Below are 19,532 nucleotides of genomic sequence, written 5' to 3' on the forward strand. Positions count from 1 at the left end.
TGATTAGAGTGGGGTTATGAGTTTTTAGGAAGAACCCTGAAGAGGTGGAGGACCTCCTATCACATCCTGTTGGGGGGTAGAGGATATTGACCTGACATCACTGGTGATGTTAACCTTGATCACTTGGTTAAGGTAGTGTTTGCCAGGGTTCTCCACTGTAAAATGACTATTTTCCCCCTTTCCATTCTGTGTTCATTAAGTTCAGCCCACAGGAGGCGAGAATTAAGCTCCACCTACTAAGGGTGGAGTGTCTACTTGTATTATTTGGAATTCTTCTGTAAGGAAGGTTTGTCTTTTGTCCCCTATCCATATACTGAATCATTAATTTATACCAAGATGTCACGCATGTTCTATACTTTGGGTCGTAATCCAGTACCACGCTATTTATTTTGTCGCTCAAATTGTCCCAGCTTTAGCCACTGGGTGCTCTTTCAAGCTGGTCCCTGTGTCTGACATCCTTTTGATTTTTGAGTGCTTCCTTGCTTTCTGGCACCACAAGTTGCTGATCTTTATATTTTTAAAGTCCTGCTGCTCTGAGTGTTTCACTTTGTTGTTGTTTATTTCCTTGCAAAAATTTGCATATTTATACTGTTGTATTAGACATGAACTGGAAGCGGGGAGTGGGTGGAGACTCTTGCCGTTCCCCAGTATCTATTCTCCCCTTCTTCCAAAATTACAAAGGTACCAGGTAAGCCTGGTTTTCCTAGCCTTTCTGCAGCCAGATGTGTCTCTTGACTGAGTTCTGGCCAATGATTTGTAAGTGGAGGTGGTGCAAGCCACTCCCCAGTTCTTGCCCTTACAAAGACGGAGCTTGAACAAGCTCCCTGGGTCCCTGTCCTCCTTCCTGCTGACTGACAGATGGTGAGATGCACAGCTGTTGCTTCCCATTAACTGCAGCAGCAAGAGCCCAGACCCCGTGTCGGGAAATGGTTTTCCAGCAGCTGAACTGAGGGCGTCCCCCAACCTGTTCTCTACCCCCGGCAGAGTCTTCATCACACCACACTGGCAGGACCAACAGACAACCACCAGCAAGCGGACCTCACACTGAAACAGGGCACGGTTGAGCAGCCTGCTAAAAACAGGTCTTGGGCAAATGTGCTCAGGGAGAGAGGAGATACGTGAGCCGCCTGGCCACAGCGCACCTCCCCCCCATCAAAAGGTGCCTGGGCAGAGGTGGTTGACTCGGAGGAGGCTTGGCTTGGGCGGGCAGATGAAGGTCTGAGGCCCAGCTCCTCACTGTCAGTGGGTAGTAAGTTGCTTTGGTTAGTTGCAAAAAGGAGATGCGGTTCCGATTTCACTTTTCTCTCCTCTCTCTCCCCCTCTTCCCTGATCCCTTTTAATGATAACAAATACTAATGATCAGAAACCATGAAATACTGGAGAAATAAAAGGAGCTAAGTGATATTCTGAATCCCTGGGTAAGGATCAAGGGAAACTAACAATTAATGAGTTCTTACTACATGCCAAACAATATGTCACACAGATTATATTAGTCTTCAGAGCAACACTGAAGGCTAAATATTTTCTCTCTCACTGTTAAAAGGGAGAAGGTGGTCAGAAAAGTTAAGTGACTTTCCCAAGGTTGCACAGCAGGAAATCAGCAGAACTGGGATTGAACTCAAGCCTGCCTGTTCCCAGTTCTTTCCCCTACCTTGTCATCTCTGTGTCTCCAGGGCTGTTCAGGGCCTGCTATATAGTTTGTACTTTTCTACTTGGCCCTGTTCTTTTGGGGAGGGGGTTGGTATTTGTTGGACCCCAGCTTAGGAACCCTATCATTAGGACAACTCGGCTCCCTTTCCTTCTGGGCAGTTCTGATGGACTCTCTCCCACTCTGACAGTGGACCTTCTCTGGTGTCGTGTGTCCATTCTGCAACACTGAAGCCCGTCTGGGTTCTTCCTATATCATCACATGCAGGAAAGCGTGCCTGGAACCGAGGGAGGGGCAGTAGACAGAGTCTCTGAACTGTCTAGCAATATAGAACCAATTCAGGTGTTCTGCGAAAACATGCAGAACGCTTGCGGGGTTGGTTTTTGCCTGATGATGGCTGCTAACGTCATCTACGTAGCCTGGTGCTGAATTGCATGAGCTTTGGAGCCAGATATCCTGGGTTCATCTCCAAATCTTGCTATTATGCCAGTTTGCTCTGTTACAAACTACCTGGAAACGTAGTGGCAGCTATGTTATGTCACATGATTTTGTGGGTCAGGAATCCAGACAGGGCTTGGCAGGACAATTCTTTGGTCCACATGGCATTAACTGGGGTCATTTGGTGGTCTTCAGCTGGCAACTGAAGACCAGCTGAAGGTCAGAAGGGTCCAAGATGGTTTCATTCATGTATCTGGTGCATCGTGGTGTTAGCTGGAAGGCTTGGCTCAGCTGGGCCCCTGTCTCTTTCCGTGTGGTCTCAGGGCCTCTCCACGTGGTCTCTCCAGCAGGGGTGTCAGATTTTTTACACGGCAGCTAGTGCTCCAAGAGACCAAGCTGCCAGTCCTCTTAAAGGCTGGGTCTAGAATTCACAAAGCCCCCTTTCTGCTGTCAAAGCAATCCGAGGCCAGCCCAGATTTAAGAGAAGGGAGAAGAGATCTCACTCTCTGTGGGAGGAATGTCAAACAGTCTGGGACCACGTTTCACCCATCACTGCTCCTCACAACTCTGTGTCCCCGGGCAAGTTTCTCAACTTCCTTGAGCCTCAGTTTCCTCATCTGGAACAGTGGAGATAATAACACAAATCTCACAAAACTGTTGTTCTGAGGATTAAATTAGAGAGTGGATGTGAAGTGCTTAAGACATTGCCACAATATGTAATGCACTCAATAAGTGGGAGCCCCTCTAGTGCCATGGTTAAGTTTACAGGCTCTGGAATCAGACTGTCTGGGATTCATTTCTGCCACTTGGCAACTGTGTGACCCTGAGCTAGTTACCTAACTGCTTTTGCCTCCATCATCTCCTCTGTAGCCACCCCATAGAATTGTGTTACTGGGATTGGGATCATACATGTAAGCACTGGCTCATAGAAAACACCCACATGTTGTTTGGATGGTGGGAGTGCGTTCCCTAAATCGGAGGAAGCATGTCCTTATGCTGGGCTTCAGTGACGAGATGCGTCTTTAGGTTAACACCTTGGGCACTCTTAAGGAAACTGAGCTCAAAGTGGAGGTGCCATGTGACACTGGATGCTGCCACTGACCCTTCTGGTCATAACTGTGAGCCAGGTACCAGGTAAAATGGGGTGGATGCCACCTTGCCGAGTTACTGACGATCCCACCATATACCAGTGCAAAAGAGTCAATGTTGGCTGTAGTCTCTGGGCTGCAAGAAACACATCCACCCCAGACAAGGTAAAGCAAATCGTTTCCACCTCCTGGAAAACATCAGAAGGAAATCGCAGAACAATAGCAGAGTGAAGGAGCGAAACTGTCAGAGGCTTTCATTAAGGATGGGGGCAGGGTTGTGCCATCCAGCTAGCACTTGGGGATTGTGCAGAGCCCAGGGAGTGACTGGTGGCATGGAGGCTCTGGAAAGTGCCCAATGGTCTGGCAGGTGGGTAATCCCATATCACAGAGGCCCAAGGTATCCATAGAAGGGGATGGCATCATCAAATCTCAGAGTTGGGAGAAATCCCAGAGGTCCCACCAGGTGCATGAATAACTCCTACCTTCTAGGACAGTGGTCATCGACATCTGCTTGTGCACCCCAGTGGAGAGTAATTCGTTATCTCTTGTGGTAGTTCATCTTATTTATGTGCATCTCTGATTGTTAGTTCTCTCTTAAATTAAGACAAATCTGCTTATAATTCTAGTTCTGGTTCTAGTTCTGCTCTCTGGTAGCACACAAACAAGCCTCCTAACACATACTAGTTTTCTAGACACTTGAAATCAGTTCCCATCCCCTCTGAGCCTTCTCATCACCAGGACAAACAGCTCTAGCTCCTTCTATTGTGTCTCGGTGATCTGAACTCTCTCCACCACCCTCAGGATTCTTCTCTTGACCTTCTCTTTCTAGAAATAAAACAAAATCACCCAGGTACCCCACAGCCAGAAAAACAAAAACAACTTTGAATTCGCTTGTGTTCCTCATCCACTCTTTAGCTCTGTGCTGACACTCTCTTATATAGTTGGTATCATAGCATTTGGGGGATGCTGCTGTCTTCGCATCATGTGGTGGATGAAAATGGCCACAAATTCTTCGCTACTCTTTCCACCAAGAGATGGAGCCTATTTCTCCACCCCTTGAATCTGGGCTGGCCTTTTGATTTGCTTTGGCCAGAACATAGCAGAGGTGATGTCTCAAGAGACCTAGCGGCTCCCACTTTGGTCCTCTTGGGATTCTGGCCTGAGACCACCATGCTGAGAAGAAGTCCAGGGTATGAGAGCCGGTGGAAAGAGAGGCCCATTTCTTTCAAACATTCCAGCCATCGCACCCGAGGCCCCAGACACACAAGTGAGGCCATTCTGTTGCATCAAGCCCAGGATGCAGCTGCAAGAATGGGGCCAGGAGAGACGAACATAAGAACTGCACTTTCAACCCACAGAATGATTAAAAAAATAAATTGTTCATGTTTTAAGCTACTAAATTTTGAGGGGTTTATTATGCAGCAGTAGAAAACTGATATTTTTACAGCAGAAATCATTCACTGGGTGCTTTTGCTCTACACTTACCCACAAGGGTTTTTCCCCTTGCAATAGTGAAATATTTATCTACTGACCTTCTCCCTGCTAGGTGTCCTCAGCTTAGGGCCCCCTGATCTGGGGGGACAGAGTCCAGCTATCTTGTTTTGCCAATCAGCTGCATCACTGCTAAGAACACATGCCCAGCATGGGAATGAGCTGCTCAAGCCAGGAAACTCGACCCCTATTTTAAGTGACAGTTGTCATAGAAAAACAGAATGTCTGAAACTGACATCAGGAATAGGGTGTTATTCAATGGCTTGTATCTTATTGCCTGATACTGGGAGGAAGTTACAAGCCAAAGGAAAACACAGTAGCATATGGAAGAGGCCAAGTGGTAGACTCTCTGTGGACTCAAGAGAGGAACAAAATACTAGCTTCCATTGCCAAGAAGTTCTTTCTTTCTTTTTTCATTATCTTTTTTTGTGTCTTTGGATTTCCAGGTAGCAAGACCTTAACAGACCTATAGAAATCAATTCATTTCAACAAACAATTCCGAGCATCTATTAAGTGCCACACCCTGTGGATGGGGAGGCAATGAAAAACAACACAGTTTCTGCCCTCAAGGAGGTCAGTTCAGAGTGGTTCAAATCCAGAAGACTTCATTGCAAGTAGCAAGGCTTGTAAATATGTCAAGATATCTGCTGCAGCTGTGATGCTTTAGCTCTGGAATCAGCAATTTCTCTACAAAGCCTTGGTTCACAAATAAGATATACTATTGGCCAATAAGCACATAAAAACGTTGCTCAAGAGCATTAATCATCAGGAAATTTATATTAAAACCACAATGATATACCATTACACTCACTAGAATGGCTAAAATTAAAAGAATGACAATAAAATCATTGAAAAAGATGTGGATGACTAAAAAGCTCATACTGTTGAGCTTTGGAACAACTTTGGGGAAAAACTGGCAATTTTTAAATAAACTTGTAAAGTTTTGTATTTACCATGTGACCTAGAAATTTTACTCCCACATATTAACCGAAGAGAAATGAAAATCTATGTCCACACAAAGACTTGTACGTGAATGTTCATAGCCACTTTATTCATAATAGTAAAATAATTGGAAACAAGGCAGATGTCCATTATCAGATGATTGGATCAAGAAATTGTGGTATATCCATACAAAGGACTACTACTCTGCAATAAATAGAAATGAACTGTGATACACAAGACAACACAGACTAATCTGAAAAACATTATGTTGAGTCAAAGAAGCCAGGCACAAAAGAATATATACTATATGATTTCATTTGCATGGAATTCTAAAGAAGATGAATGCATGGTAATAGAAAGCAGATGAGTGGTTGCTTGAAGCTGGTGTTGGATTGCAGAGCTTAACTGGGAAGGAACAACATAAGAAAACCTTGGGGGTAATAGAAATGTTCCATATGTTGGGTAATAGAAATGTTCCATATGTTGGGTAATAGAAACGTTCCATATGTTGGGTAATAGAAATGTTCCATACGTTGGATGTGAGCAGGGGGGTGGTTGCAAGGGTACATGCATTCATCAAAACTCATCAAATTGTATACTTTAAGTGGACTCATTTTATTGTATGTAAATTTCATTTCAATAAAGCTGATGGAAAAACTATACGAAAGCGTATATTCAGAGAAGTGCTGCTATTTCTAACCCCTTCTACTCAGTGTTCTGCTGGAGCCAGCTTGTACTTGCTTGCAAGAGCCAATTCTGTGCATCTCTGCAGGCAGCTTGAAATTGACCACGTTGGGAGTATTTACACCAAGGAAAGTGGCAAATTTACAAACCAAGGCTTTTGCAGGGTTTTGTTTTATTTTTTCCAGATAATTGGTTTACCTGCCTATCGCTGCCTCTACCTGACCTATCCTCCATCCCTTGTAGATAAACCATCTCACTGGTTTCTAGTTTATTCTGCCTGTATCTTTTTGTAAAAATCAGCAGATATGTGTTTGTTTGTTTTCTTATTTCCTTTTTTTCTTACACAAAAGTAGCATACTATATATGCTGTTTTGCATTTTGCTTTTTTTCGCTTAACAATAAATACAGGAACTCACTCCAATTCAGTTCACAGAGATTATCTCCATTGTTTTTTCAGCTGCATAGTACTCCATTGTTTGTACCGTAGTTTATTCAACCAATTTCCTGCTTTGGGGCATTTAAGTGGTTTCCAGTGTTCTGCAGTTACAAGTTACCCATAATGCTATAATAAATAACCCTGTGCCTGTGTAGTTTTGTGTTGTTGGAGGTGTCTTTTGAACTTAAATTCTTAGAAATGGGATTGCTGGCTCAAAAGGCACATGTTAGACATTACCAACTTCCTCTCCATTGGGCTGTACTAGTTTGTATTATTACCAGCAATGTATGAGAGTGTCTGTATCATTACCACCTTGCCAACCACGTATCTTGTTAAGCTTTTAAATTTTTGCCAATTTGATGAGTAAGGAATGGTATCTCAGTGTAGTTTCAATTTGTATGTCTCTTATAATGAGTGAAGTTGAACTTCTTTTCATGTAGAAGGGTATGGTGCAGACTCTTGCCCCCCACCCTACAAAACCTTTCATTTGTAGGGCCCCTTCTTGTCTGACCAAGTCTTAGCATCTTATTTCAAGTCATTGAAAGAGAATCTGATTGGCCCACCTGTCTGTGACTTGGTTGCTACCCCAGGTGCATTTGGCGCTGATCAGCTGTCTATTCCTGTCATACAACAGGGGCTTGATGGGAATTCTCAGAAGGCAGTGAGCAGTCACTGTATGAAAGATGTTGAGTGAATATCAGTACTGAAAATGTGTGTTGGAGCCCAGATGGCCCCTTCTGCTAAGGCTGATACTGTCTGACAATTCCTTCATTCAATACATATTTTTCACTGAGTACTTACTATGTGTAAATGCTGGTCTAGGCACCATGGAGGAGGCAATTTTTTATATTAAGAACATATTATGGGGGCTTCCCTGGTGGCGCAGTGGTTGAGAATCTGCCTGCCAATGCAGGGGACACGGGTTCAAGCCCTGGTCCAGGAAGATCCCACATGCCGCGGAGCAACTAGGCCCGTGAGCCACAACTACTGAGCCTGCGCGTCTGGAGCCTGTGCTCCGCAACAAGAGAGGCCGCGACAGTGAGAGGCCCGCGCACCGCGATGAAGAGTAGCCCCCACTTGCTGCAACTAGAGAAAGCCCTCGCACAGAAACGAAGACCCAACACAGCCAAAAATAAATAAATAAATAAATAAATATTAAAAAAAAAAAGAACATATTATGGAGCATTTCAAACAAATATAAAAGTAGAGAAAATATATAATGAAACTCCATGGACCCATCACCCAACTACAACTATCAACTCATTTCCATTTTTTTTCATCTATACACCATATACTACCCTCCCCCATGGCTTTACATCATTTCATTTGTAAATATGTCAACATGAATCTCCAAAAGATAAGAACTCCTAACTATAAGGACATAACCATAATAACATTATCACACCTTAAAAATTAACAATAATTGCTTCATATCAAACATTCACTCATTTCAGGTTTGCATGTTTGGTTGTTTTTACAGTTTGTTCAAATCAAGATCCAAATAAAGTCCATATATTGTAATTGATTGATACGCCTTTCAAGTTTCTTTTAATCTATAGCTTCTCCCTTTTCTCTCTCTCTTTTTTCCTTTCAACTTAAGTATTGGAGAAAGCAGGTCATTTGTCCTACAGAGTTTCCCACCCATGGTATTATTTAAAATATCCCTCTATCCTCTGTACTTCTTTGAAATTCAGATTTTGGGACTACCCTGGTGGTGCAGTGGTTAAGAATCTGCCTGCCAATGCAGGCGACACGGGTTCAAGCCCTGGTCTGGGAAGATCCCACATGCCACAGAGCAACTAAGCCTGTGCGCCACAATTAATGAACCTGTGCTCTAGAGCCTGCGAGCCACAACTACTGAGCTCACGTGCCACAACTACTGAGCCTGTGTGCTGCAACTACTGAAGCCCGCACACCTAGAGCCTGCGATCCGGAACAAGAGAAGCCGTCACAATGAGAAGCCCGCACACTGCAATGAAGAGTAGCCCCGCTCGCCACAACTAGAGAAAGCCTGTGTGCAGCAATAAAGACCCAATGCAGCCATAAGTAAATAAATAAATAAATAATGAATAAATTCAGATTTTATTTTTTTTTATTTTATTTTTTCGGCTGCATCACACAGCATGTAGGATCTTAGTTCCCCAACCAGAGATGGAACCCAAGCCCCCTGCAGTGGAAGTGTGAAATCTTAACCACTGGACCACCAGGGAAGTCCCCAGATTTTATACATTTATTTATTTATAAAAAATTTATTTATTTATTTATTTTTGGCTGCGTTGGGTCTTCGTTGTTGTGCACAGACTTTATCTAGTTGCGGTGAGCAGGGGCTACTCTTCGTTGCAGTGCGCGGGCTTCTCACTGCGGTGGTTTCTCTTATTTTGGAGCATGGGCTCCAGTAGTTGCGGCACGTGGGCTCAGTAGTTGTGGCACAGGGGCTCTAGAATGCAGGCTCAGTAGTTGTGGCACACGGGCTTAGTTGCTCCACGGCACATGGGATCTTTCCGGACCAGGGCTCAAACCCGTGTCCCCTGCTTTGGCAGGCGGATTCTTAACCACTGTGCCACCAGGAAGTCCCTATACATTTACTTTTGCAAGCTTCTTTCAGACAGACACAAAATATATGGTTGTCGACAGAGTGGAGAGAGTCAGGAGGCTGCGTCTGGCTCCAGCTTTCACAGCCACTGCAATACGTTGAGCTCCATAGAGACAGTGCCCGGGCAAGTGAGAGCCGGATGGGCACTGGGCCCCCCTGTGCCTCAATGAGGAAAAATAATTAAACATGGGCAAAGGAGATCCTAAGAAGCCGAGAAGCAAAACGTCATCCTATGCATTGTTTGTGCAAACTTGCCGGGAGGAGCACGAGAAGACGCATCCAGATGCTTCAGTGAGCTTCTCAGTGTTTTCTAAGAAGTGCTCAGAGAGGTGAAAGACCATGTCCGCTAAAGAGAAAGGAAAAGTCAAAGACATGTCAAAGGCAGACAAGGCCCGTTATGAAAGAGAAATGAAAACGTATATCCCTCCTAAAGGGGAAACAAAAAAGTTCAAGGGTCCCAATGCACCCAAGAGGCCTCCTTCGGCCTTTGTCTTGTTTTGTTCTGAGTATCATCCAAAAATCAAAAGAGAACATCCTGGCCTATCCACTGGTGATGCTGCAGAGAAACTGGGAGAGATGTGGAGTAACACTGCTGCAGAGGACAAGCAGCCTTACGAGGAGAAGGCTGCTAAGCTGAAGGGAAAGTAGGAAAAGGATATTGCTGCATACCGAGTGAAAGGGAGGCCTGATGCAGCAGAAGAGGGCGGCGTCAAGGCTGAAAAAAGCAAGAGAAGAAGGAAGAGGAGGAAGATGAGGAAGATGAAGAGGATGAAGAAGAAGACGATGATGTTGATGAATAAGTCGGTTCTAGCACAGTTTTTTTTTCTTGTCTATAAAGCATTTAACCCCCCTGTACACAACTCACTCCTTTTAAAGAAAAAAAATTGAAATGTAAGGCTGTGTAAGATTAGTTTTTAAACTGTACAGTGTCTTTTTTTTGTATAGTTAACACATTATCGAATGTGTCTTTAGATAACCCTGTCCTGGTGGTATTTTCAATAGCCACTAACCTTGCCTGGTACAGTATGGGGATTGTAAATTGGCATGGAAATTTAAAGCAGGTTCTTGTTGGTGCACAGCACAAATTAGTTATATACGGGGATGGTAGTTTTTTCATCTTCAGTTGTCTCTGATGCAGCTTATATGAAATAATTATTGTTCTGTTAACTGAATACCATTCCATAATTGCAAAAAAAAAAAAAAAAAGAAGTTGCAGCTGTTTTGTTGACATTCTGAATGCTTCTAAGTAAATACAATTTTTTTTATTAGTGTTGTTGTCCTTTTCATAGGTCTGAAAATTTTCTTCTTATGGGGAAGGTAGACTTTTGCTTTTGCCATTTTGGATCAGACTAATCATTACAGTGTTTATCTTTCATACAGTTAGCTGATAAAAAGCTTTTGTCTACACACCCTGCATACTCATGATGAGGGTAATAAAAGTTGAACTGAGACAGTTTTCATCCATAACTGAAACTCAAATCTTGATCAGTTGATATCAGATTTCACATAGCCCAGTTACATTTACAAAGTGAAGAGTAACCAATCTACTCACAGGACTGGATTATTAGAATCAAACATTTTGAAAGTCTGTCCTTGAAGGACTAATAGAAAAGTATGTTCTAATCTTTACATGAGGACTCTACATTCTTTAACTCCCATTACCATGGAATGGCAGCTATATTTGCAGTTCCCACGTTAAAGACCTGAGAATGTATCCCCAAAAGCATGAGCTTAAAATACAAGACTAACATATTAAATTTTTTTGTTGACATTAGTCCCAGCAAAGGCTCTGGAAAAAAAGTGCTGGCTATAAATGTCTTCTCCTATTTTTCTAAATATGGATTGTTTAGGAAACTTGAGACCCTCCATTAAAGGTACTTTTAATTAATTGGGCCAACTTTTAAAATTGTATACCGCATTTTAAATCAGGTATATTTTCCTATATTATGGTCTGCCCCTTTATAAATCAAATAGACATGAGGGAAGAAGACACTTAAGCTTTGTGATCTCAGTATGAATTATCTGATTTATTTGAATTTGAATTTTCTTTACAAAACTCAGCCTCATTCATTAGAGTCATATGTTTGTCTGCTTAGCAGTTTAGGAAACACTTTGGCAATTTTGTAGTTTTCGAGATTGTCATTCTCTTAAAGTGCCAGTGTTTTAAAATAGCGTTCTTGTAATTTTACTCGCTTTTGAGATGGAGTGATGTTTTGTTATATAATGTGGACTTGGATTCTTTCCATTTGCATTTGTTTATGTAATTTCAGGAGGAATACTGAACATCTGAGTCCTGGATGATACTAATAAACTAATAACTGTAGAGGTTTAAAAATAATGTACGGTTGTCTCTTCTTTTGAGATGTCACTAGTCATGTTCAATCCATTATTAGTTCTTTAGGGGATACAAAGTGGTGATATTTTAATTCTATCATTTCTTCTTTATATATGAGCTGGAATATTTCTACAAAGAGAAACTTCTCCTTACCTGTTTGGTTATCCCTATTTATAGTTCCCTTAGAAAAGCAGGATAAGTACTTGAACCAGTTTCAACATAAGAATTGGTTCTTGACATGGAAAATGCAAATTGAATCCGACATGGATCCTGCTCTCAAGGAGCATCCCATTTGGTAGGGGGATAAGAAATGTGGACAGAAGTGATGAGAGAATCCAAGAGGTGCAAAGGATTCTGAGTATGCCCAGAGGACCATTGTTCATAAGAGATAGAGCTGGCTAGGACTCAGTGCTTCTGGATACTGGATATCAGGGGGACCTAGTAAAAGTGTTCACATTTCGGCTGAGCCTCTAAAGATGGGGTGGCAGGGAGTGCCAGTTGTTCTCTAACATTAGATCTCCCCTTCTTCTAAGCCTGGGCTCATGGTGTTCCAGAAATAAGATAACTTTTTATTCTTCCTTGCAGTTCGGTGTGGCCATATGGCAAAGTTCTGGCTTATGGGCTGTTATGAGAAAAAGTAACTTGTGTGATTTCCACATTGTACCCTTAAAGAGAGGGCAGGCCTTTCCCTTCCCCCTCCCCCATCCTACTGCTCACAAAGTAGATGTTGTGGTACCCCATCTTGGAACATGAGGACCAGGAAGCATCATAGAGATGGCAGAGCAACAAGATAGAAGGAAACTCCTGGGTTTCTGGTTGCCCTATGAGCCACTGTACCAGCCCTGGATGCTATCCAACTATGACAAGAACAAGGAATAAACCTCTTCCCCTGATGGGGTGGCCGTGGTGATGGGAGTGCCATCTGGGGTCTCCCTTGAAGCATCTAGTATCTGCTGGTGCTAGGAAATGGTGGGAAGAGGAATCCAATTCAAAGAATGTACGGGAAGGAAAAAGTGTAAGGCAAGGTAAATGTTTTCACATTGAGGAAGAGGAGAGAGCAATTAAAATATCCCAAAGTCTCTTAAGGGTAGGGTTATAGGTATTTTTGAAAAGCATTGACTCTCCCTTATCAATCCTGAAGTTTACTCAATGTGAGAATCAGGCTAAAGGTGTTTGTTACATTGATGGTCACATGGCCAAAGGCATTATTCACGCACCTTTAAAAAGTGAAGTGTTTTTTCAAATATTTTCTATATATTCTCAGAAATTATCTGATAGACGCTTTAGCACTCTTTTATTCACATTTAGATTTGAAATTCACATGGAATTGGGTTTTGTGTATGGTATGAGGTAAGGACAAAGTTTCAACTGTTTTAAAAATCATCCTTTTTCTTATTGCACTACAGTGATAACTTTGTCATAAATCAAAGGCATTTGGGAGTATCTGCTAAAATTGAACATACATACACCCTCTGATCCATTAAGTCCACTCCTAGATGTATATCTAACAGAAATGCATTCATACGTGCATGAAAAGAGAGATTTGAGAATGTTTATAGCAGCACTACTCAAAATAGCCCAATAGACAACAATATTGTATTGTAATCATCAAACTTGCTAAGAGACCAGAACTTTATGGGTCTTAAGGATCATCATATATGGGATAGAGATGCTAATTATCCTACAATGGCAATCATATTACAGTATATAAATGTATCAAATTAACATGATGTACACCTTGAATTTGTGCAACGTTATATGTCAAATATATTTCAATTTTAAAAAAGGTTAACTGCCCCCCAAAATAGCCCTAAAATGAAAACAACCAAAATGTCTATCAGCAGTAGAAAAGATAAAGGAATCATGGTATATTCATGCAAGAAAATAGCATACAGCCATGAAAACAAGTGAGCTAAACTATATACAATAACTTTGATAAATCTCAGAAACATGTTATTGAGTGAAAGAAATCAAAAGTAAAATAATATAAACTATCTCATTCTATGTATATAACGTTTAAAAATGGGCAAAATGAATCTATGGTGTTAGAAGGTTATCTTTGGGGAGGAGAGTAGAGTTAGTAACTGGGGGGGACCCGCAGAGGGTTTCTGAGGTACTATTAATGTTCTATTTCTTAACTTGCGTGGTGGTCACCTTGTAGTAATTCTTTGAACTGTACATTCATAATGTTTGCATTTTGTGTATGTGTATTATATATCAATCTAAAAGTTATTTTAAAAAAGAAGTTGGGGGACTTCCCTGGTGGCACAGTGGTTAAGAATCTGCCTGCCAATGCAGGGAACACAGGTTCGAGCCCTGGTCCGGGAAGATCCCACATGCCGCGGAGCAACTAAGTCCGTGCACCACAACTACTGAGCCTGCGCTCTAGAGCCTGTGAGCCACAACTACGAAGCCCACGTGCCACAACTACTGAAGCCCGCACGCCTAGAGCCCATGCTCCACAATAAGAGAAGCCACCACAACGAGAAGCCCGCACACTGCAGCGAAGAGTAGCCCCTGCTCCCCGCAACTAGAGAAAGCCCGAGCGCAGCAACGAAGACCCAACGCAGCCAAAAATAACAATAAATAAATAAATAAATTTATGAAAAAAAAGAAAAGAAGTTGGTTGCTATGTTACATTCTAAAGGAAGGAAGACTGAAAGAGAGGCATGACAGAGTTAGGACAGAGCCTATGTGGAGGTGGTCTTCCTTTGGTTTCAAAGTATCAATAGCTGTTACATTTCTCCAGTGAAACACCAAAACATAAGATATTTGATATACATGCAAAGCAATGTTTGATATTTGATACAAATTGGTAGATGGAAGAGGAAGATAAAACTAGTAGTCAGATTTCAGCAAATCTCAAATACCATTGACCATTATTTTAATAAATCATTTATAAGGGAAAATACTGCTAATTAAATGTGAAACCATACCTTAACAATAGTCCTGGGTGACACATGAATTGGTCATATCAGCTTCTTATTGCTTTGAGATTTCTTTGATTTATTCCAAAAGATTTGGCTATTTTCCCTCCCTTTATTTGCCTTATTTGCTTGGTGATATTATGATTGACATCGCTTTTGCATATATGCATGTCAGGTACAAAATGGAACACAACTTCATCTTGTTGTGGGCCTCTTCCTTTCTTCGGTCCTGTAAAGCTCTTGGTTGGTCTTTACAGGAGAATTACAATTTTGGCCATTCCTCCAAAGTGAAATGTTTGCTTTATTACTACCAGTGTGCCCCTGTTGCTCTGTTTCTCTGCCTTTCTGTGACTACAATAACCTTTCATTTCAATGAGCAGTCTTTTAAAGGACATTTTAAAAATCAGCTAAGCTCATCTGCAGTGATGCCAATAGAATAGCTATGGCCAAGTTCACACATGTGAAGCAGTGACACAGCTGCCGCCTGGCCAACAGTGACTATAAGAGGATTCTCGATTTCAGAGATGTTAAAATGTGAAAAAGAAAATGTGCATCTTAGAACTGATGAATCAGTGTGTTGAAGGAAAAGGCAGAGTCAGAAAATTACTATTTACAGAATTAGAGGAAGTCTTACATACTTGCATAATTTGGGCTGAAAATAAGAAGTGATGTATTTCAAGGACCTAGAAGAAAATCAGGGAAAAGGTTAAAAGAAAATAACATAGTTTGCCTAAAATAAATATACTATGTTTGGTGGAGGCTGGTATTCATTAACTTGATGTAGAAAAGCATGGCTGGTCTCTCTCTCTCCTTGGGAGGCAAGGTGATATGATAACTTAGAGCACTGGAGTGCTGATAAATGTTTAGCAACTGGTTTTCTAGAAAAATGTGCATATATAAGTTTATTATAAATTTTACTGATATAAAGGGGATGTAGCACACAGTTTAAAAATATTATTAAATATACTACTCTTTGTTGTAAATTACCATATAGCCAATTGATTCCCACAGAACACTTTTGTTGATTTTTCCCTAACTCTGTATCCATAGCCAACCTACAGTTGCAGTTGACAAATGAGTACAGTTTTGACATGAACGTTGGTTGGTACTTTTGTTTACATTAATGAATAAGAGCAAAGTGAACAGCAAAGACATATGCTGGAACTTCACTGGTTTGTCAATGACATGAGTGATTTCCTTGCTGAATCAGATAACAGTCTTCTAATACTGAAAGAATCTTCCCTCAGTGTTTTTGTGTTATGAAGAATGTAACAGCTATAGACACAACACACTTTCAAGTTTAGTCTACATTTCTAACATTTTCCCACCTTCTTAAGTCCAGACAATCAGCAAAATGATAAATGAAGCCCTAAATTGTAATATGTGCCAATTGCTATGTTGTAAATATGCCCAGCGTGGTCAATTTCAAGTTATCAAAGTGATCTTACTGAATGTGGAGTTAGGAAGAGATGTGAAGTAACACAATATTATTTAGTATTTCCACCCTATAGCTCTAAGAGATGTAAATAATCTTAAGAGTGTAGACACTAGTCAAAAGTAGTGGTAATGACTAGGAAGTAATTAATTTTGAATATTTATTCCCTTGTTTTAAATATAATTTATTTATTGTAAGTTTGCATCACTTAATTTTTAATAATGGCTGTGCTTAACAAATGCTCATAAAATTCCTGAAACTTTGACTATCAGCTCTTACAAGGCTGTATGTGTCAGCTCTGGCAAACCTCTGCTTTGGAGTCCGACAAGTTCAGGTTTTTATTTAACTTTACTGGTTCCTCCTTCTCCAACCATGGGCAATATATCTAGCCTCTTCAAGCCTGGTTATTTCTACAGCAGGGCTAATAATACCACCATCATAGAGATGAGTGAGGACAGAATGAGATCAAGTTTGTGAAGTGCCAAAATCAACACAAAATAGGAGCACAATATTAATTTTTTTTCAGTTAATGCACTTGGCTAGTCAGGAGGTATATTGATTTTTTTTAATTGAAGGATAATTGATCTATAACACTATGTTAGTTCCAGGTACACAACATAGTGATTCCATATTTCTATACATTACAAAATGATCACTGCACAATATTAATTTTTTCCTCTTTCTCTGGTCTTTCTCTCATCTGATCTATCCTGAACACTGCTAGTTAAAATTATCTTCCTGAAGCAGAGATCCTTGCTATGTCATCTCTCTGACTTATAGTGGTATTAATCACAAACTTCAATTTGCTATCAAAGTCTACATCTTACCAATCTCATTTTTTCATTACTCCTTAGGTTGTCTGTGCCCCAGATACAAATCTGCTGACATTTCCCACAGAGTCCTTAGGGATCCCATCTCTACACCTTTGCTCCTGACACTCCTTCCAGTTGAGACCTTCGTATTATCTGTATCACCCTCCCCTCTCCCCGTCAAAACACACCTCCACAAGGCTGCCTTTGTTAGCCCCATCTCACGATGATCTCTAACCTGAGTATTCAGTGCTGGGGATGTGCCGGGAACTGTACAAAATTTCTATATGCATTATCCCCTTTAGTTAGTCCAATTTAAAGATGAGGAAACGGAGGCACACTGAGAGTAAATCATTTTCCCAAGGACATACACCTAGTGAATGGTAGAGCTCAGATTGCAACTCGGGTGGTCTGACTCCAGAACATGGGCTCTTAGACATCATGTTCCACTTAACTGCTTGAATAATTACCTTTTAAAATAAATTACATCTGTTTGTTTAATATTAATGTGTCATATATACTGTTATATATCACGTTCTTGGCCTTTTTCATGTCTAGGTTTATATGTTTTATTTAAGTACCATCTTCTTGAGGGCAGAGTTATTCATTTCTCAAACATTTATAAAGTGGTCTCCCTATGTATCAGGTGCTATATTAGACACTGGGGATATAGGACCTGTCCTTGGTTAAAGATATGACAAAACATCCATATAGCAGAATACCATGTAGCTATAACAAAAAATGAGGAGGCTCTTTATGTAAAGACATTGGAAGTGTTCCAAGATATACTGTTAAGTATAAAAGCAAGGGGCAGAACATTTTGTACACTATGCCAACTTTTGTGTAAAATAGGAGGAGGGGTTAAAACTTCTTCTGTGTATTCTGTTAAAATAATAGACTCAGTTCTTATCAATATGAAGTTCATAGTTTAGGCAACATACTATAACAATGCTATAGTTATGTACAATGGAACATTGACCATCAAAAATATATATTCTGAAATCTTCAAAGACTATAAAATAATGAATACCACGGTGGCAGTGAGGGCCAGCTGTTTAATGAAGTTTAATGCTCCCCTTGCAGGATATAGAGTTATTGCTGAGAAGTGGCTTCTAGCAAAGGACTTTGTTTCCAGCATTCCTTGCATGTGGGACCATGTGATTAGATTCTGGCCAATGGAATGTGGGCAGAAGTGATGTAACCATAAAACTTCCTGTGGGTATTGACATCCAGGAAGTTCCTGAATGACTGTGTACAGCAAAGCTACTTTACTCCCCTTCCCCCCTGCCACCCATCACCCATCGGGCTGCATATGAGAAATGAAATTCTATTGTGTTTAGCCAGTGAGATTACAGTGTATATCTGTTATTGCAGTTTGTATCAACTTCATTAATACACCACTCTAGTATAAAATTTTCCTCTCAAAGTATAACTGAAAAATTTAAATGACTCTTTCAGACTCTTACTAATTTATCTCACCTGATATGCATAATTCGGTACACTGGCTGGAATACTCGCTGAAACAGTTTCACAAATTGATTTTTCTTATTTTTACCTAGTACCTATGGTAGGATCATCCACATCACAAAGCTATGCCACAGGCATATGTGACATTTCACTCTTTAATAGATCCAATATTTCCATTTTCTTGACAGAACTATATTTTCTTACACCTTTTAACTTTTTACTCTAGTGTTAACATCTGCCAGCTTTCCTCTTCTCTTCCTCCTTTTAAAAATTTTATTATGAGGGCTTCCCTGGTGGTGCAGTGGTTGAGAATCTGCCTGCCAATGCAGGGGACATGGGTTCGAGCCCTGGTCTGGGAAGATCCCACATGCCGCGGAGCAACTGGGCCCGTGAGCCACAACTACTGAGCCTGCGCGTCTGGAGCCTGTGCTCCGCAACGAGAGGCCGCGATAGTGAGAGGCCCGCGCACCGCGATGAAGAGTGGCCCCCACTTGCCGCAACTGGAGAAAGCCCTCGCACAGAAACGAAGACCCAACACAGCCAAAAATAATAAATAAATAAATAAATAAATAAAAATTAAAAAAAATTTTATTATGAGATGCATCATACATACAGCAGAGGGCATAAAACAGAGAGCACATTTTCAAGAAAAATCAGAAAATGAAGTCCTGTAAAATGCCACCCAAGTCAAGAAACAGAACATTGCTGACCCCCAAGAAGCCCTCCAATTGTCCCTTCCTGATTATAATTTCCTTTCTTCCCCTACAGAGGCAATCACTATCTTGACTTTGGTGATAACGATTTCCTTGCTTTTCTTTATAGTTTTGCCTCCTATGTCTGATCCCTGAATTATGTAATGTAGTTGATCTGTTTTTGAACTTTGTATAAAGGGAGTAATCAGCTCTATTTACTTCGTGTCCGAAACGATGTTTGTGAGAGTCATCCGTGTTGTTTCATGTAGGGCTAGTGAGTTCATTTCATTGCTGTAGAGCAGTCCTTTCTGTGACTATACTGCATTTAACTTATTCATTCTAGCGTTGAAGGACATTTGACAATGGTAAACATCGCTTTTATGAACATTCTTCCCCACGTATCCTGGTGCAGATGAGCATGAGTTTCTCTAAGGTACACACCTGAAGAGTGAAATTGCTAGGATATGGAATGTGCCTGTCTTTAATTTGACTGGATAATTCCATTCTGTCTTGCACAGTGCGCTCATTAGTGGTATATGAAAGGTCC

The 19,532-nt window shown here is 41.0% G+C and overlaps 1 pseudogene across 1 annotated transcript; it reads left to right on the forward strand.

Moving 5' to 3' along the window:
• Positions 1–9,063: 9,063 nt before the first annotated feature.
• Positions 9,064–18,878, forward strand: LOC309609298 (high mobility group protein B1 pseudogene; annotated as a pseudogene). Its single transcript has one exon. The product of its transcript is annotated as a high mobility group protein B1 pseudogene (transcript).
• Positions 18,879–19,532: the final 654 nt, after the last annotated feature.

The sequence above is a fragment of the Balaenoptera borealis genome, assembly GCF_965194805.1.
Source record: "Balaenoptera borealis genome assembly, chromosome: 13".
Classification (NCBI taxonomy): domain Eukaryota; kingdom Metazoa; phylum Chordata; class Mammalia; order Artiodactyla; family Balaenopteridae; genus Balaenoptera; species Balaenoptera borealis.